General features: G+C 44.5%; 1 non-coding gene across 1 annotated transcript; it reads left to right on the plus strand.

The window, feature by feature from the left end:
• The first annotated feature begins 16,248 nt into the window (after positions 1 to 16,248).
• On the plus strand, positions 16,249 to 16,355 carry LOC120256981. The gene has a single exon (XR_005535475.1). It is a non-coding gene; the product is annotated as a small nucleolar RNA R71 (small nucleolar RNA).
• The last annotated feature ends 2,729 nt before the right edge of the window (positions 16,356 to 19,084 follow it).

The raw sequence follows: 19,084 nt of genomic DNA on the forward strand, positions 1-19,084 counted from the left end.
CTATAACACCCCTGCCACACTTTCAAGCCTCTCAAAATGATTATAGGCTTGAGGTGGAGAAACATGCACACTAGAGGTGGTCCCTGTACTGTAAGTGGTGCCTCGGTCTCCATCTCGCTCTGCTTTGTGGCTCGAGAATGAGGCTGTGACCTTCTGCTGCGTCCCCCTCCACCTCGATTTGTCTCGGGGTAGGGTCATGATCATCACATAAACTCTGTCCTGTGGTGGCGGATCATCCCCTTCAACGCATGGTCTCGAGCCGAGGGGAGGCTGCACTAGCGTCTTCTCGAGCACCTCTAATAGCATCTAGTAAACTCATCCCAATGATGAGATGCGGTGAAGTATGGGCACGAGAAATGGACTACGACTCTCGCGTCTTGCTCCTCTGTCCATGGATACTTAGATAAGCTGTGTCCCAAATCGTAACGGCTCGCTTTTATACCATGGAGTATAAGTATAATAACTCTTATGCGCTCAAAAACTCTAGTATTGTCACTGTGGCGGTTTATTGATTTGCTTTCGAGCGACACGACCATATCGGTAACTAGGTCAAGAAAGTCATGTCACCTTTGAGACTCTTGTCTCATACTACCCCTGACAACGCCCCTTGCGTATGTCTCGCATGTGCGGGTTGTCGAGTAATAAAATCCTAGGTGAGTGGGTATCGTATCCACAAGGAATAGGGATTAAAAATACTTAAGTTGTTTCTTAACTAAGCGAAATATTAATAGTGATTTGTGTGGTAAGATGTAATGGAAACAAAATTAAAAGAGACAAGAGAGAGAACAAGTAAAGGGAAAGGTAAAGGCAATCAATATAAATGAAGTAATTGGATATTGATCCGCCAGGACAATCGTTTCGAGTACAAAAACCCTTTATTATTCTTCCTAACTAATGCATTAATGAGTCGTGGAGATCCTTTAATACATGGTCCTCAATCTAAGGTCAACCATGCCTAACCCTATACATGTCCCGAAGGAAAAAATGAACAATCTCTCAGCCTCACACTCGTATAGAATTGCAATGAGTTCTAGGGATTCCAAGTGATAAATCCTCTTCCTACATGTATACTTAACCCTTTGGTCAGGCGGAAGAGTCCTAGCCACAATTAAGCCTTAGATGCTAAAAATCACTACAATGCTTCACTCATTGCACTTGCAACTAAGTCGAGTGGAAGGTCATCCCTTAGCCCATTCACTCGATGATGACCGTAAAGAACTCGAGGAATTAGAGGTAGAATAAATCACACGGAGGAAGCAGGACTCCGCTACCTCTCGACTCACCCTCTCAACCCTCTCCAATATAGGTTTGTCTAACTCTTGTGGTGTGTCACTCACTCACAAGGGGTTACCAATAAGAAATCTCAACCCTAGTATCACTCTAAGAGAGTATTACGTACAATCAATGCATTCAAGATTGCGGCCCGAATAAAAAAACATCAATAAATGAAAGCATAATAACAAGGCTCACTAAAAGCGAATACATCCTGAGGGTTCCTGATCCAAGTACCCACTAGGGGTTTAGCTATCCATGGAGCTAAGTATAATCAAGAAATCGAATGTAAAAAGCAATGAATCCATAGGAAACCCCTCGATAGTCGTGATGATGGTCTTGTGGACAGTCCTCTACTCGTCAAATGTCCCTTTGTCCCGCCAAGGATACACCTCGCCCGGATCGGTGCAGGCGAAAGCTCTCCTACTAACCTTCTTCCAAGCGGAGAGCAATATTGGAGCCCCTAGAACCTCTCCCAATCCCTATCCAATACCTCTCAAAACCATAGCCGCAGCCCTCTCTCAAGTTGGGGAAAAGATGGAGCAAAAGATTCAGAAATCGGGGCTGAAATAGGCCTTAAATAGCGTTGGAATCAGGAATCCACATGCCTATGTGAATATTTCCCACGACCCGTGTGGAATTAACTCGCAGGCGTGTGGAATTTCCACTGCCCATGTACGCTTCTGCGGATAAATGGGCGGAAAACTCAAAGTAACAACCCTTTAAAATGACGGTGAGAGGTCAGGAGAGGGCAAATGTGTTCTCTAAGTGATTAGGAGTGTAAAGATGAAGAAAACCGAAAAGATTTTTAAAGAAAACCCATGGCTCTTGAGGTTTTTGTGCATCCACGGGCATGTGGAAGTACCCACACCCGGGTGTGACTTCCTATGAGAGCCCACAGGCGGGCGCCTTGGCCCATGGCTTCTCTATCCAGCAGAAAAATTCTCTGGGTATTTCTGCACTTGAGTGCGACAATTCCACACGGGCGTGGATCTTACTAAGCAATTCACAGGGTCAGATGCATGCCCATGTGTCTTCTTAAGATGGAGGAGAAATTCTCTGTAGAGAAACACATGCTCGTGCGGAAATTCCATATGCCTGTGTAGATGTGCAAAAACTCTAAGAGGTCGTGGCTTTTCTTTAAAATCTCTTTGTGTTTCTTCATCGTCTCACTCCCCAAACTTTAGAGACTATACCCATTCATTCTACTGACTTCATAACATCCTTTTAGAGAGGTTTTGCTTGAGTTTTCCGGCCAATATCAACATTTTCATCTTCATCTCGTCGGTAAACCATTTTTCTCTCTTTTCCTTTGCCACATTTGATTTTAATTGATTAAAATGGTGAATGTTACTTTGTTTATATGTTTATATTGTCTAGGCATGTTTAGGAAGAGTTTTTAAATGATTTGGTAATGTATTTTTGGATTTTTAGCTTTGCGGGCCGTGGTAGTTTTCTACCAGCGGATCCCTGCAGGCGTGTGGAAATTCACGCGACCAGTGTGGATTTCTGAGATACTACTTTGTGAGCTTCTTTGATTAATTCTTCTTTAATTTTTGCAAATATGTCACCTTGGTTGAAGAAGGAAGCTGAGAAACGTCTGATATTGCCATCCCTAAAGCCCGGCGACTATGCACGATTTGCTATTCAAAGCACCAAGTCTGATTTGAGCTAGTTATCAAAGTTGAGATTTGGACTATCTCGCTTTTCGGATACAATCATATTAAGGGATATACAGCGAGGAGATAGAGTTAGCTTATGAGGTTGAGGATCTCATTTTAGTGGGTGGTTGGAGGCGTACTATCAATTCGAGACCCGACCATCCGTGCACTCACACTTGAGGTTCCTTTCATCATTCGAGTTCGATACATCCTACGTGAGATTCGACTTATTGTTGACTGCCATACGATTCGAGGGTATTTGGACATCACTATGTTATGACCATCACTCGAGTTTTTACGCGATGGACCTATATGACAGAGACGTTTATGGCCACTGAGGAGTATTAGCGACTTCTGGCCGACTACCCCCGTACATTGACTACTTAGCGAGTGTATAGCACCTAATGCATCGAGGACGAGTATGAGCGCGGGGGTATCAAGGTCGCGTGTCTTCCCCGACAGACTTGCCTCTCTGTCATACCATTTTGAGCGGTGAGGAGAATGGTCGTGGTGATAGTACTAGAGTCCTTAGCTATAGAGACTACTCGTATTTATATTCGATGGTGAAGCGTCAGCCGATCTATTTGGGGCACATACTAGCTGAGTATTTGCACCACGCGGTGAGGAATCCCATGAGTATATCCCATAAAGTGCAGTTTGTCGGGTTAATAATCCAGCGTGAGGCAGGGTAGAAGGTCACGAGCGAGTACGAGTAAAGACATGAATTGATTCGCTAGCTGCATGTCTCACAATGATAAAGGTGAGTAATCGCATAAAAGTCCGGGTATGTGCGTAAGGCAATCGCATAAAGATGGGGACTCGATGCTCTTCACTTAGGATAATCAATGCAATGATGAGTCTGTGGAAATCCTTACATACATAGTCCCAAATCTGAGGTCAACTATGACTAACTCTATTTCATGTCTCGGAGGAGAGATTAAATAACCTCTCAACCTCGACTTGAATAAAAGTTGCAATGAGCTCTAGGGATTCAAGTGATAAATCGCTTCCTAATTATAGACCTCAACCCTTTGGTCCAGCAGGAAGGTCTCCTAGCCACAATTAAGCCCTAGATACTAAGATCCCCTCAACGCTTCACTCCATTAGCACGCGCAACTAGGCCCCAGCGGAGGTTCATCCCTTAGCCCATTCACTCTATTATGGCCACAAAGAACTCAAGGAGCAGAGGTAGAATGCATCAGCGTCGGAGAGGAAGGGGACGCTCCATGACCTCTCGACTCATGCTCTCAACCCTCTCCAACCTAGCTTTGTCTAACGCTCAGTGGTGTGTCACTCACTCACAAGGTTACCAACAAGAACTCTCAACCCTAGTGTCACTCTGGGGAAATGTTCATACAATCAAGCATTCAAGGTTGGAACTCACAATAAACATCAATTTATTGAAAGCATAATAAAGGTTCAATGAAAACGCGAATACATCCTAGGGTTCACAATCACCCAAGTACTCCACTGGGGTTTAGCTCTCCATGGAGCTAAGTACAATCAAAGAAATCGAATGTAAAAAGCAATGAATCCATAAAGAAACCCTCTCGATGGTGCGTGTCGATGGTCTTGTGGAGAGTCCTCTGCTCAAATGCGCAAAGGGATCCTTTGTCGGCCTAGGATACACCCTAGCCGGATCGGGCTGCGAAAGCTCTCCCAATAACCTTCTTCCAAAATGGCCGATGCTGTCGGAGCCGTGAGAACCTCTCCAAAAACCCTAGCCAATACCCTCAAAACCCTAGCGAAGCCCTCTCTCAAGTTTGGGAAAAGATGGAGAAAAAGAATACCAAAATCGGGGCTGAATCGGCTTTAAATAGAGCTTGAATCGGGCTAACTCCACAGGCGTGGACTACATGCGCCCGTCGCGGGAATTTCCCTGCGAGTGTGGATAATTTCCACCGCCCGTGTGGATTCTCATTTCTCTGATTTCTCGACCGGTGTGAAAGCAGTCTTTTGCTCACGATTATTTGCTCACGATTGTCTGTCTGTTGCTCTGCTATAGTCTTCTGACGAGTAACATCCCATTCCATACTTTCATCGGGGAGTAGCATAGAGAGCACTACGTTCACGTGAAGTGAATCACTTGCTTCTTCAATGATATATATGTTGGTGGAGCTCTTGTTCTTATATCGCATATGGCGGAATGCTCGAGTGTGACTGCCTTTGTGCCCCTCCAAATGGATGTGCTCACTTTCGAATGCGAGGAGGTTGGCACACACTCTAGCATCTCACACTGTCCTATGTCTTCGCTTTGAACCTTTAGCAAGATCTCCTCCAAAATAGGTGCATTATGATCCACATTGGCCTATTTCCTTCATACTCTGCCTCACAACCATACCTGCATAAAAGTAACATAAAAAAACACACATATTAATGTAAAACCTGAGAAAAGTAATGCTCAACATAAGGAATGAACACTTCGCATTCATATTGCACAAGCACTTATCAAACTCCCCCACACTTAAGCCTTTGCTTGTCCTCAAGCAAATATTAAAACATTCTGTGCATCAATGAAGAAAATATTGAAAGTGCATGGCCTTAGGTTCACCGAGGTATACAAAGAAAGTATTCTACAAGTAAGGAAAATTTCAACACTAAATACGAAAAATCAATGCTCTAGCTAAAAACTTGAATCAAAAAGGACAACAAACCCGAATTTCGTGTAAGTGTGTGAACTCACTCAAAACAACCCAAGTTATACTTCTCAAAGTTCTAAGTACAAGGGACTTATTTATCTACAAAAGTGATAAAAATTTTAAAAGATGGTAGTAGCTTCACACATCATCTAAGGTAGCCCTTTCAAAGCGGCCGCTAAGGTGGCTTTTCACACTTTCAAGGTGGTTGCTCTTTCTACCCGAGTGGTAGCTTTCACTCATCCTATGAGATAGCTCTTTCTCTCATTAGGGCATAACTAGTATCCAACTTGTGAGAGTAGCTTCATACTTTATAGGTGGTAGCTCTTTCCACCCAACAAACACGAATAAACAATAAAACTATTTTTTGTTCTTTTCATTTTCCAGTTATTTTTCAAAAATTTAGCAAAAAGAAGTAAACCTAACTAGTCCCATTAACATCAAACATGAGTTTCCAATAGAGTTAAAAGAGTGAGTAGTGCACTAAGTATAAATCGGGCAAAAATTCCTAAAAATTCAAGCAAGAACTAAAGCATGAAAACATTCAATGTTAACAATTCTCCTAGACTTAAGAATACAATCATTGCAACTAAGGTGAATCGCCATTGGCTAAGTTAGCATATATCAATCAAGAACAATAGAAAAGATGTGCGCATTTTGAAACTCCCCCCCCCACACTTAAGTTGTACATTGTCCTCAATGTACTCATGCAAGCTCACTCAAAACATATCATTCAAAAATAGATGTGGGAGAAGCAATCAAAACAACACTCACGACTACTAGTGTTGCGTTTGATGAAGCTAATTCGTTGGGAGTAGTGTTCCAACGGGTTGTGAAGCTCACACGGCCAAGTGCCGAAGCAACTTTGCCGTGCCCATGACTAAGTCTCAATTCCCAAGATGACAAGACCATCTGCACGCATACACGAGGGGGTCAATGAAGCTCAAGAAAAACAAAAATAACTCAAGTGTATAAAAGATGAAGCAATGAATACAACTCGATAAATGCAACATAACATAAACTCAGAAGGAAAAAAATCCTTTTCACGAGTGAACAAGTCTAAAAAAACAAGAAAAATAAAATAAAAGTAAAAATGCATGAAAGTAAAAGAAAGGTCAAGTGTCGGAGTCGCTCTCGGGGCTCCACTGCTCTATCTTCTTTCGAAGTGGAAGCATATAGTGGGTCCTCCGGTCTCTGGGGTCGAGGATGGAGGTCTTTGGAGGAATTAAGGGGGCCTGAAGAGTCCTCTGATGCAGGACAAATGATGAGGCAATGTCTCGCTCTAGGATCTGCTGTAATATGTCAAAACGTGCCATGAAATCTGTATACTGAGTGGCCTGCGTAGCCCTAAACTTGCCAACCTTGGCTCGGACCACTCCTATAGCATTCTCGAGCCTCTCAAAGCGATCATTGGCTCGAGATGGTGAAAACATACGCACTGGGGGTGGTTCCTCTACCGCTGGAGGTGTCTCGATCTCCATCGGAGCTGGTTGGGGCTCGGGAGCAGACTGAGATGCCCCAGCTTCATCTTCAAATGGTATGTTCAGCACATAAACACCATTTGAATATTTTCGGATCAACCCCATGAGCCTCATTGTCTCTAACCCAAGTGGAGCTGGTATTATCGCTTTCTCGGTTCTGCTGATTTTATCTCGCAAACCCATCTCCACAATGAATCTAGTAATATATGGACCCGAGACGATGACACCCAATCGAGGATATTGTCCTTGATGCTTCAAATACTCTGCTAAAATGTGTCCCAGATGGACCGGTTCATTCCGAACCATAGAGTACAAGTACAGAAGCTCTTGCTTGTTGATAACACCCGTGCTATCACCGTGACCATTCACTGACCTGCTTATGATGGCGTGAAGATATGCATGGCGGGTCGAGATAAACATGAGGCCTTAGACACTCCTCGGTTCATAACGTCCCCTTTCCACATAATAATGAATACGCCACAATGGGAGATAAACCCGTCATGTCAATTGGGAGATTCTCATACTCCTCGGGTTTCGATGATACTCTTCATCATATAGACCAAGTCTAGTAGAAAACTGTGTGACACTCATACTGTGATGCTACCAAAAAAGCTCTGAACTAAATCACGTCGACACTATCAAAATAAGCATAAGAGCGGTGAACTTAAACGAAGCAAGTACCTCCAAAAGTAGTGTGCGGATAGCAGGGTCATGAATATTCAGTAACCTGTGCCAATTACCGACCAATAATAATTTCTTGACCTCGTCAGCCATATCATCCGCTAGTTGTAACTTCCTAAGTAACCCAACATCCGGAATTCGCGTTTGACCAAACTTAAGCTTCTCTAACCACTCAAACCGAGCTTGATGCGCAGGGAGTGTGAATTCCATAACTTCCGGCTCAGGGACAGGCTTTCGAGGCCGCTTAGCAACTGCTTTCTTCGATTTGGTAGCCATACCTGTATGTATTAGAAAAGGAAAATCAATCATTTCCATTCAAGCTGCAGAAAAATAAGAACACACGGCCGTGCGGAAATTCTGTACGCCCGTGCGCTTCCACGGGGCGTGGAAACCGCACGGCCTTGTAGCCAATCTCCATGCCACCTCTCTATCTCACTTCCATATTGTCTTAAAAACAAATCATAACCAGTTTAACAAGAAAACGATGTGTTTTGACCATTTCAATCGCAGGTAATCAGTTAGATTCAAACGAAATCGAAAAGGAGAGGAAATCAAGGCTTACCGATGAGCTGCACTTAAACACCTTTACAATCCACACAATGCTCAATCAATCAGCTCAAAGATAACAGTAGTAGGAGACAAGAATGTCAAAAAAATGCTCTTTGGGCAGCTTAGGTTTATTTGAGGTGAAGGGTGTGACTCTTGTATTGGGAGAGCGGATAGTCCTTTAAATCCTGGAAATCCACACGGGCGTGCGGTAGTTATCCACGCCCGTGCATCCTCAAACGAAGGGTTCACAGGGGTGGACGCACGCCCCTGTGGCCTTACTGGATATCTGAGAAAAATGTAGACACGCCCGTGCGGAAATTCCGCACGGGCGTGAACTTACACATGCCCAACTCACAGAGGGCAGCCGCACGCCCCTGTGTCCTCTCGGGATGAAGAGAACTCCTCTACAAAGCCTCATATGGGTGTGCGGAAATTACCCACGCCCGTGCATGGTTCACAAGGTTGCCCACAGGGGCGAGTCCATGCCCCTGTATGCTCTCGGGAAAATCGACCCAACCCTGCAGGAATTCACACGCTCGTGCGGAAATTACCCACGGGCATGCGACATTCACATAGTCGTTCACAGGGGCAGCCGCACGCCCCTTGCCTTCTCTGGATGAGCTCGCAGTATACACACACGGGCGTGGGAAAATTCCACACTCCCGTGTGTTTTCTCTGGATGTCTTAGAAAAACCTGGAGGCTCTGTAGAACTATTCTGAACATGTTTACACACTCAGAGCCTGCTATATTATGCAAAATTTACCAGATAAAAACACAAAATAGAACTCAAATGACCAGACTTCGCCAACTCTAAACAAAACACACAATGAGTACTTTTTTTAAAGATCCCACAACAAAATCACAGCACAGGCACTTAAAAAAAATCAAGACACCAACACTTAACAATTTATTCATGCAAAAAAATTAAACTAAGAAGATAGGAAAATAGTAATCACTTGGGTTGCCTCCCAAGTAGCGCTTGTTTAACATCACTAAGCTTGACGTACCTTACCTCACCTCATGAGGGTTCATGGAGGAAAAATACTTCTCTATTGTCACTGCAAATTTCTCCGCCATGGTATGGTTTCAGCCTATGTCCATTCACCTTGAATGTGCCCTTCTCTGGATGACTAATCTCAATGGCTCCATGAGGTGAAACTTCGGTTATAGAATACGGACCATACCACCTTGATTTAAGTTTCCCCGGGAATAAACGTAGACGGGAGTTGAATAGTAGCACTCGGTCGCCTACTTTGAAGTCTTTCGGGGTTTTAATATGCTTGTCATGCCACTTCCGAATCCTTTCCTTATATATCTTTGCATTCTCATATGCCTTCAGCCTCCATTCATCTAGCTCATTGAGATGTAATATTCGTTGCTGTCCAGATTTGCGCAAGTCGGAATTCATCACTTTAATTGCCCAATACGCTTTGTGCTCGAATTCCACCAGTAAATGGCAAGATTTTCCATACACTTGATTATAGGGAGTGGCCCTATTGGTGTTTTGTATGCTGTCCTATGAGCCCAAAGCGTGTCGTCCAACCTTTCACACCAATCACGTTTACCTTGTTCTACTGTTTAGTTAAGATTCTCTTGAGCTCTTTGTTTGTAACCTCCACTCGCCCACTCGTTTGCGGATGGTAAGGTGTTGCAAGATGATGATGAACCCCATAACGCTTTAACACTTTCTCCAATTGTGTGTTACAAAAATGTGTTCCCCGATCGAAAATGATAATTCTTGGAGTTCCGAAACGAGCAAAAAACTTCTTAAGAAATTTCACCACAGTTCTTGCATCATTAGTTGGAAGAGCTTGGGCTTCCACCCACTTGGAAACATAGTCAACTGCTACTAAAATGTATTGATTGCCATTAGACTTTGGAAATGGTCCCATGAAATCAATTCCCCATACATCAAACACCTCGCAAAATTGCATAGGATTTTGAGGCATCTCATCCCTTCGTGATAAGTTTCCAGCCCTTTGACAACTATCACATCGTAAAATGAATTGATGAACATCTTGGAATAAAGTCGGCCAGTAGAACCCAGCAGCTAGAACCTTCTCTATAGTTCAACTTGACGCATAGTGCCCCCCACTGGGTCTGAGTGACAATGCGCAATGATGTTCCATCCTTCATCCCTAGAAACACACCTTCGCACCACCTGATCTGCACAAAAACGGAACAGGTATGGATCTTCCCAGAAAAAATTCTTAAGGTCACTAAAAAATTTCTTCTTCTGTTGAAAGCTTAAGCCCTGCTTCAATACCTTACATACATAGTCCCAAATCTAAGGTCAACTATGCCTAACTCTATACATGTCCCGGAGGAGAAATCGAACAATCTCAACACCTCGTACTCGCATAGAGTTGCAATGAGTTGTAGGGATTAGAAGTGATAAATCTCTTCCTAGATTTAGACCTAACCCTTTGGTCCAGGCGGAAGGTCCCTAGCCACAATTAAGCCCTAGATACTAAGATCACTTCAACGCTTCACTCCATTGCACGATGTCGGAGCCGTAGAACTTCTCCAAAACCTTAGCCAATACCCCTCGAAACCCTAGCCGAAGCCCTCTCGCAAGTTGGGGAAAAGATGAAGAAAAGAATACCAAAATCGGGGCTGAATCGGCTTTAAGTAGGGCTACAGTGCTCTGCTACAGTCTTCGACCTGAATAACTTCCTAATTCCATACTTTTATCGGGGTAACGCAAACGGGCACACGTTCACATCTTGAATCACTTGCTTCTTCAATGGTATACATGTTGGTGGGGTTCTTGTTCTTATATGCATAGGTCGGAATGCTCGAGTGTGACTGCCTTTGTGCCCCTCCAAATGGATGTGCTCACTCGAATGTGAGGAGGTTGGCACACACTCTAGCATCTCACACCTGTCCTATGTCTTCGCGTTTGAACTTTAGCAAGATCTTCTCCAAAATAAGTGCATTATGATCCACATTGGCCTATTTCCTTCATACTCGGCCTCACAGCCCTACCTGAATAAAAGTAACATAAAAACACACATATTAATGTAAAAACCTGAGAAAAGTAATGCTCAACGTAAGGAATGAACGCTTCGCATTCATATCGCACAAGCACTTATCAAACTCCCACACACTTAAGCTTTTGCTTGTCCTCAAGCAAACATTAAAACATTTTGTGCATCAATGAAGAAAATATTGAAAGTGCTTGGCCTTAGGTTCACCAAAGTATACAAAGATAGCATTCTACAAGTAAGGAAAATTTCAACACTAAATACGAAAAAATCAATGCTCTAGCTAAAAACTTGAATCAAAAAGGACAACAAACCCGAATTTTGTGTAAGTGTGTGAACTCACTCAAAACAACCCAAGTTATATTCCTCAAAGTTCGAAGTACAAGGGACTTATTTATCTACAGAAGTGATAAAAATTTTAAACAATGGTAGTAGCTTCACACATCTTCTAAGGTAGCCCTTTCGAAATCGGCCGCTAAGGTGGCTTTCACACTTTCGAGGTGGTAGCTCTTTCCACCCAACGAACACAAATAAACAATAAAACTATTTTGTTCCTTCTTTTCATTTTCCATTTTTTTTTTTCAATTTAGCAAAAGAAGTAAACCGAACTAGTCCCTTTAACATCAAACATGAGTTTCCAATAGAGTTCAAAGAGTGAGTAGTGCACTAAGTGTAAATCGGGCAAAAATTCCTAAAATTTCAAGCAAGAACTAGAGCATGAAAACATTCAATGTTAACAATTCTCCTAGACTTCGGAATACAAACATTGCAACTAAGGTCAACCTCCATTGGCTATGTGAGCATATAACAATCAAGAACAATAGAAAAGATGTATGCCCTATGAAACTCCCCCCCACACTTAAGTTGTACATTGTCCTAAATATACTCATGCAAGCTCACTCAAAATATATCATTCAAAAATAGATGTGGGAGAAGAAATCAAAACAATACTCCCCTGACTCCTAGTGTTGCGTTTGATGAAGCTAATTAATTGGGAGTAGTGTTCCAACGGGTTGTGAAGCTCACACGGTCAAGTGCCAAAGCACCTTGACCGTGCCCATGACTAAGTCTCAATTTCCAGGAAGACAAGACCATCTGCACGCATACACGAGGGGGTTCAGTGAAACTCAAGAAAAACAAAAATAACTCGAGTGTATAAAAGATGAAGCAATGAATACAACTCGATAATGCAAAATAACATAAACTCAGAAGGAAAATCCTTTCTGAGGGAACAAGTCTAAAAACAAAAAATAAGATAAAGTAAAATGCATGAAAGTAAAAGAAAGGTCAAGTGTCGGAGTCGCTCTCGGGCTCCGCTGCTGCTGCTGGTGAAGTGGAAGCATATAGTGGGTCCTCTGGTGCTGGGGTCAAGGACGGAGGTGCTGGAGAAACTGAGGGGGCCTGAAGAGTCCTCGGTTGCATGACAAATGATGAGGCAACGTCTCGCTCTAGTTACTGCTGTAGTATGTCGAAACGTGCCATGAACTCTGTGTACTGAGTAGCCTGCGTAGCCCTAATCTCGGCAACCTCGGCTCGGACCACTCCTATAGCATTCTCGAGCCTCTCAAAGCGATCATTGGCTCGAGATGGTGAAAACATACGCACTGGGGGTGGTTCATCGGCCGCTGGAGGTGCCTCGGTCTCCATCAATGCGGGCTGAGATGCTTCGGCGTCATCACCTTCATCCTTAGCTATCTCTGGGGCTGGTAGGACTAACGTAAAAACCCCTGTCTGAACCCTGCGAACCATGCCCATCAACCGCATCGTCTCTAGACCCAGGGGAGCGGGTACACTCGTCTTCTCAGCCCCGTGAATATAATCCAAGAGACCCATGCCCAGCACTAATCTCGTAATGTAAGGGCCAGAGAAGATCGCTCCCAGTCTAGCATACTGTCCCTGACATCTGATGTAATCAGCCAAGATGTGCCCTAAGTGGATCGGTACGCGCTCTACCATCGAGTACAAGTACAACAACTCCTGACGGCTCAAGACACCAGTACTGTCACCACGGCCATTCACTGACCTACTCATGATGGTGTGCAAATATCTGTACGCAGGTCGGGAAAGGCACGTGGCCTTTGACACCCCCGGCTCGTATTGACCTTGACCACATAGCACTGTGTAAGCTTTCTGCGGTGTCAAGGTTCCATGACAATCAGTAGGCAACTGTGCATACTCCTCTGTATCTATGAATGTCTCCTCGTATAAGCCAAGTAGTACGGAAAACTGCGTAATGCTCAAGCTATGGTGGCATCCAAACACTCTGAACTGAATGGTGCCCAAACTGTTGAAGCTCGCATACGCTCTATCAAACTCGAACGAGGAGAGCACCTCCAGTTCAAACTCTGGGATGGCTGGCTCTATAATCATCAACAACTACTACCAACCACCATCTGAAACAAGGTCCTCAACCTCATCAGTGAACTCATCTCCCTGCTGAAGATCTCGTAGTATAGTCGTGTCCAGGAATCGAGTCTGTCCGAAGCGGAGTCTCGATAAATGCTCATAACGGACCTGATGTTCGGGAATCGCAAATCGCATGCCCTCGGGCTCAGAGGATGACTCATGTGGCCTCTTATCAGCTTGCTTCTTTGTCCTAGGTGCCATGATCTGCCAAATTTAAACAAAATTAGTCAAACAAGTTGATAAAACAATACTACAGAAATCCACACGGTCGTGTGGAATTTCCGCACGCCCGTGTAGATTCACGGTCGTGAGAACCGCATGACCAGGCATCAACAATCCAAAAATACAACTCAATAATATCTCTAACTTTGTTCTAAACATAAATCATTGTTCCAATTGAAGAAACGATGCATTATTAACCAGATTAATCAATAGAAATCATGAATTGATGAAGAAGATGATGAAAAAGGATTTACCGACAAGGAGGAGTAAGAAAATGAAGAGTCGGCCGGAAAACTTCGCTATAATCCCACTAAACGGACGCTATGGACTCGGAGAGTAGTGTGAGAGTGTTTTCAAGTGAAAAGGAGTTGTGAGGAGGGAGAGAAATCATCCTCTTTTAAACAGAACTCGTGACTTTTGACGTTCTGTGCATGCACACGGGCGTGTGGAAATTCCCCACGCCCGTGCGCCTCACTTCAAAAGCTCCACAGGGGCGTATGCACGCCCCTGTGCGCTCTCGAAAAAAACTCTCACTGAATTAGAATGATCTCCCACGGGCATGCGAAAAATATCCACGCCCGTGCGCCAGACCCACAGGGGCAGACGCACACCCCTGTGGCTTCAGTGGGCATCCGAGAAAGATATCAAGTCTTATACACACCCGTGTGGAAATTCCCAACGGGCGTGGACATTCATATGCCCAACTCACAAGGGCAGCTGCACGCCGCTGTGTTTTCTCGGGATGGAGGGAGCAACCTGCAGAGTTTCGCACGGGCGTTCGGAAATTACCCACGCCCGTGTGTGGTTCACAAGGTCACCCACAGGGGCGAGTCCACGCCCCTGTGTGTTCTCGGGAAAATCTGCCCAACTCTGTAGGAATTCACACGCCCGTGCGGAAATTACCCACGGCCGTGCGCCAGTCGCATGGTCGTCCACAGGGACATCTGCATCCTCATCGACATCTAGCACTACAAAGTCAACCAGAAAAATGTACTTGTCCACCTTGACAAGCACGTCTTCAATGATGCCTCTCGGATGTCGTACCGTTCGGTCCGCCAATTGTAAAGTCATCTGAGTAGGCCTAGGCTCACCCAAGCCTAGCTTTTGGAAGAAAGTATATGGCATGACGTTGATACTTGCCCCTGAATCCGCCAATGCCATTTCCTCACCTAAGTTGCCGATGTTACATAAAATAATGAAGCTTCCCGGGTCCTTCTTCTTGTTTGGCATGTTCTTTTGCAACACCGCCGAGCATGAAGCATCAAGCACCACTAAAGCACTCTCCTCCAATTTCCTCTTGTTGGTCAATAGGTCTTTCAGGAACTTCGCATACTTAGGCATTTGAGCCAAAGCGTCAACAAAAGGAATGTTGATGTGGAGTTGCTTGAACAAACTCAGGAACTTCTTATACTGTTCATCCCCTTGGTCATTCTTCAATCTAGAGAAATAAGGGATTCTTGGCTTTAAAGGTGGGGGTGCCATCCCTTTCTCTTTGTTTGCTCCCTTCTCAACCTCTACAACGTCGGGTGCGTGTTCTTTCGGCTTCTCACTCGGAAGCCTCCCTTCAAACTCACGACCGCTTCTCAAAGCGATCGCCTTCACAAGTTCTCTCTGGTTGGTTTCCGTGTTGCTTGGTAAACTCCCATGTGGCCTTTTGGAGAGAGACTTCACAATTTGCCCACTTGATTTTCAAGATTGTGCAAGGAGACGGTGTGATTGCAAAGTGTAGCCTCGATTGATTCAAACCTCGTGTTTGCTGATTGAACAAATCTAGCCAAGTGCTTCTCCAAATCTGTCATTCGGGTTTCCAAGCCTGAAATTCTATTTTCCACTTGAGGGGCTTACTGTTGTTGTTGGAACCCCGATGGCCCCATGGTCTTCTGTGATCCTTGATTACTCCATGTAAAGTTGGGATGATTCTTCCAACCTGAATTGTAGGTGTTGCTGTATGGATTCCCTTGAGGTCTCATTCCATTGCCTACAAAGTCAACATTCTCAACTGAAGAAACATCACCAATGACGATTGGGCAATCGAAGGGAGCATGTCCTCCACCACAACCGGTGCAATTGGTCACGGCTGCAACTCTATTCGAAGCTATAAGATCTAGCTTCTTACTCAAACTCTCCACTTGGGCCGCCAATGAAGTTACCGCATCAATTTCATGGAGACCGGCCACCTTTTTCTTCTCCCTAGCGTTCCACTCGTAGCTATTTAACCCCATTTCCTCAATCAATTAACGTGCCTCATCAGGGGTCTTGCTACCTAAGGTACCTCCTGCCGCCGTATCCAAGAGTTACCTTGTACTCAGGTTCAAACCATTGTAGAAGGTTTGAACAATCATCCACTTCGGGAATCCGTGTTGTGGACACTTGCGCAGAAGTTCCTTGAATCTTTCCCATGTCTCAAATAGAGACTCCAATTCCAACTGCACAAAGGATGAGATCTCATTCCTAAGCTTTGCTGATTTTTCGTGAGGGAAATAACGGGCTAGAAAAGCTTCTACCATCTCCTCCCATGTAGTGATTGATGCTCTAGGTAATGAGTGTAGCCACTGTTTTGCTTTCCCCTTTAAGGAAAATGGGAAGGCTCTCAACTTGATGGCATCATCCGTCACACCATTTATCTTCAGCATGTCACACACCTCAAGGAAGCTCTCTATGTGACTGTTTGGATCCTCATCGGCCAAACCGTTGAATTATGCGGACTGCTGCAGCATATGGATGAATGCTGGCTTTAGCTCGAAGTTTTGAGCTGTAATTGGGGGACGCACAATACTCGATTGTGTCCCCAACACTGAAGGTCTGGCATAATCGGATAGTGTTCAATGTTGCTCATTTTGTTCTGCCATGTTTTCATATCCATCTACTTCCAAATCAGCTGGATTATGCTGTTCTTGTACAGGTTCTTTCCCTTTCCTTCGAAGTGTACGTTCAAGCTCAGGGTCTCCTTCAATCAATATTGATGGATTCCCTCGGGTCATAACCTGGAGCTGCACCAAAAATAAGGAAAAAGAAAATCAGAACGATCATAGAATAAGAAGATATGAAATAGAATGTGTGGTGAAATAACTAAGAAAACAAAGTGCAAAGTATGTCTAAACGCCTAGCTGCCCGGCAACGGTGCCAAAAACCTTACAAGGTCCCCTTGCATATATCTCGCAAGTGCACGGGTTTGTCGAAGTAATAATCCCGGGTGAGCGGGGTCGAATTCACAGGGAGTAGGGAGTAAAGACACTTAATTCGATTCTTAGCTATGTGGAGTATCAACAATGATAAGTGTGGTAATGATTCAATTCTCAGAAATTAAGAGCAACAAGTAAGAGAGCAAAAGTAAGGAGGAGGCAAGGCAATAGATAAAGATGGGGTACTCGGATGATGCTTCACCTAGGATAATCGCTTCAAGTGCAAGGACTCTCTATTATGCTTCCTAATCAATGCAATGGTGAGTCATGGAAATCCTTACATACATAGTCCCAAATCTAAGGTCAACTATGCCTAACTCTATATATGTCTCGGAGGAGAAATCGAACAATCTAAACACCTCTCACTCGCATAGAGTTGCAATGAGATCTAGGGATTTCAAGTGATAAATCTCTTCCTAGATTTAGACCTAACCCTTTGGTCCAGGCGGAAGGTCCCTAGCCACAATTAAGCCCTAGATACTTTGATCACCTCAACGCTTCACTCCATTGCACGCGCAACTAGGCCCCAGAGGAGGTTCATCCCTTAGACCATTCACTCTATTATGGTCGTAAACAACTCGAGGAACGGAGGTAGAATCTATCACGTCGGAGGGGAAAGAGGACGCTCCTGTACCTCTTGACTCACCCTCTCAACCCTCTCCAACCTAGCTTTGTCTAACGCTCCTGGTGTGTCACTCACTCACAAGGTTACCAACAAGAACTCTCAACCCTAGTGTCACTCTAGGTGAAATATTCATACAATAAAGCATTCAAGGTTGGAACTCACAATAAACATCAATTTATTGAAAGCATAATAAAGAAGTTCAATGAAGCGAGTACATCCTAGGGTTCACAATCACCCAAGTACCCACAAGGGGTTTAGCTCTCCATGGAGCTAAGTATAATCAAAGAAATCGAATGTAAAAGCAATGAATCCATAAAGAGACCCCCTCGATGGTCGTATCGATGGTCTTATGGAAAGTCCTCTACTCATCCTCTAAGGATTCCTTCGTTCGGTATAGGATACGCCTCGATCGAAGCTCCCCTACCAACCCTCTTCCTAATGGAATCACGATGTCGGAGCAGTAGAACCTGTCCAAAACCTTGGCAAATACCCCTCGAAACCCTAGCCGAACCCCTCTCGCAAGTTGGGGAAAAGATGGAGAAAAGAATACGAAAATCGGGGCTGAATCGGCTTTAAATAGGGCTGGAATCGGGCAACTCCACGGGCGTGGACGATACACGCGCCAGTGTGGAATTTCCACACGGGCGTGGATAATTTCCGCACACCCGTGTGGGGTCTCTGTTTCTTTGATTTCTCGGCCTGCTGTGAACAGTGCTGCTACAGTCATTTTCTACATTGGTGCTACAGTAATCTCCTCAAGTGCAAGAACTCTCTATTATGCTTCCTAATCAATGCAATGGTGAGTCATGGAAATCCTTACATACATAGTCCCAAATCTAAGGTCAACTATGCCTAAATCTATACATGTCCCGGAGGAGAAATCGAACAATCTCAACACCTCGCACTCGCATAGAGTTGCAATGAGCTCTAGGGATTCCAAGTGATAAATCTCTTCCTAGATTTAGACCTAACCCTTTGGTCCAGACGGAAGGTCCCTAGCCACAATTAAGCCCTAGATACTAAGATCACCTCAATGCTTCACTCCATTGCATGATGGCGGAGACGTAGAACCTAGCCCTCTCGCAAGTTGGGGAAAAGATGAATAAAAGAATACCAAAATCTGGGCTGAATCGGCTTTAAATAAGGCTGGAATCGGGCAACTCCACGGGCGTGGATGATACACGCGCCCGTGCGGAATTTCCACACGGGCGTGGATAATTTCCACACGTCCGTGTGGGTTCTCTGTTTCTCTGATTTCTCGGCCACTGCTACAGTAATTTCCTACAGTGTTGCTATAGTGCTCTGCTACAGCCTTCGACCTGAATAACTTCCCAATTCCATACTTTCATCGGGGTAACGCAAATGGGCACACGTTCACGTC

This window comes from Dioscorea cayenensis, unplaced genomic scaffold (genome assembly GCF_009730915.1).
Source record: "Dioscorea cayenensis subsp. rotundata cultivar TDr96_F1 unplaced genomic scaffold, TDr96_F1_v2_PseudoChromosome.rev07_lg8_w22 25.fasta BLBR01001778.1, whole genome shotgun sequence".
In the NCBI taxonomy this organism is placed as follows: domain Eukaryota; kingdom Viridiplantae; phylum Streptophyta; class Magnoliopsida; order Dioscoreales; family Dioscoreaceae; genus Dioscorea; species Dioscorea cayenensis.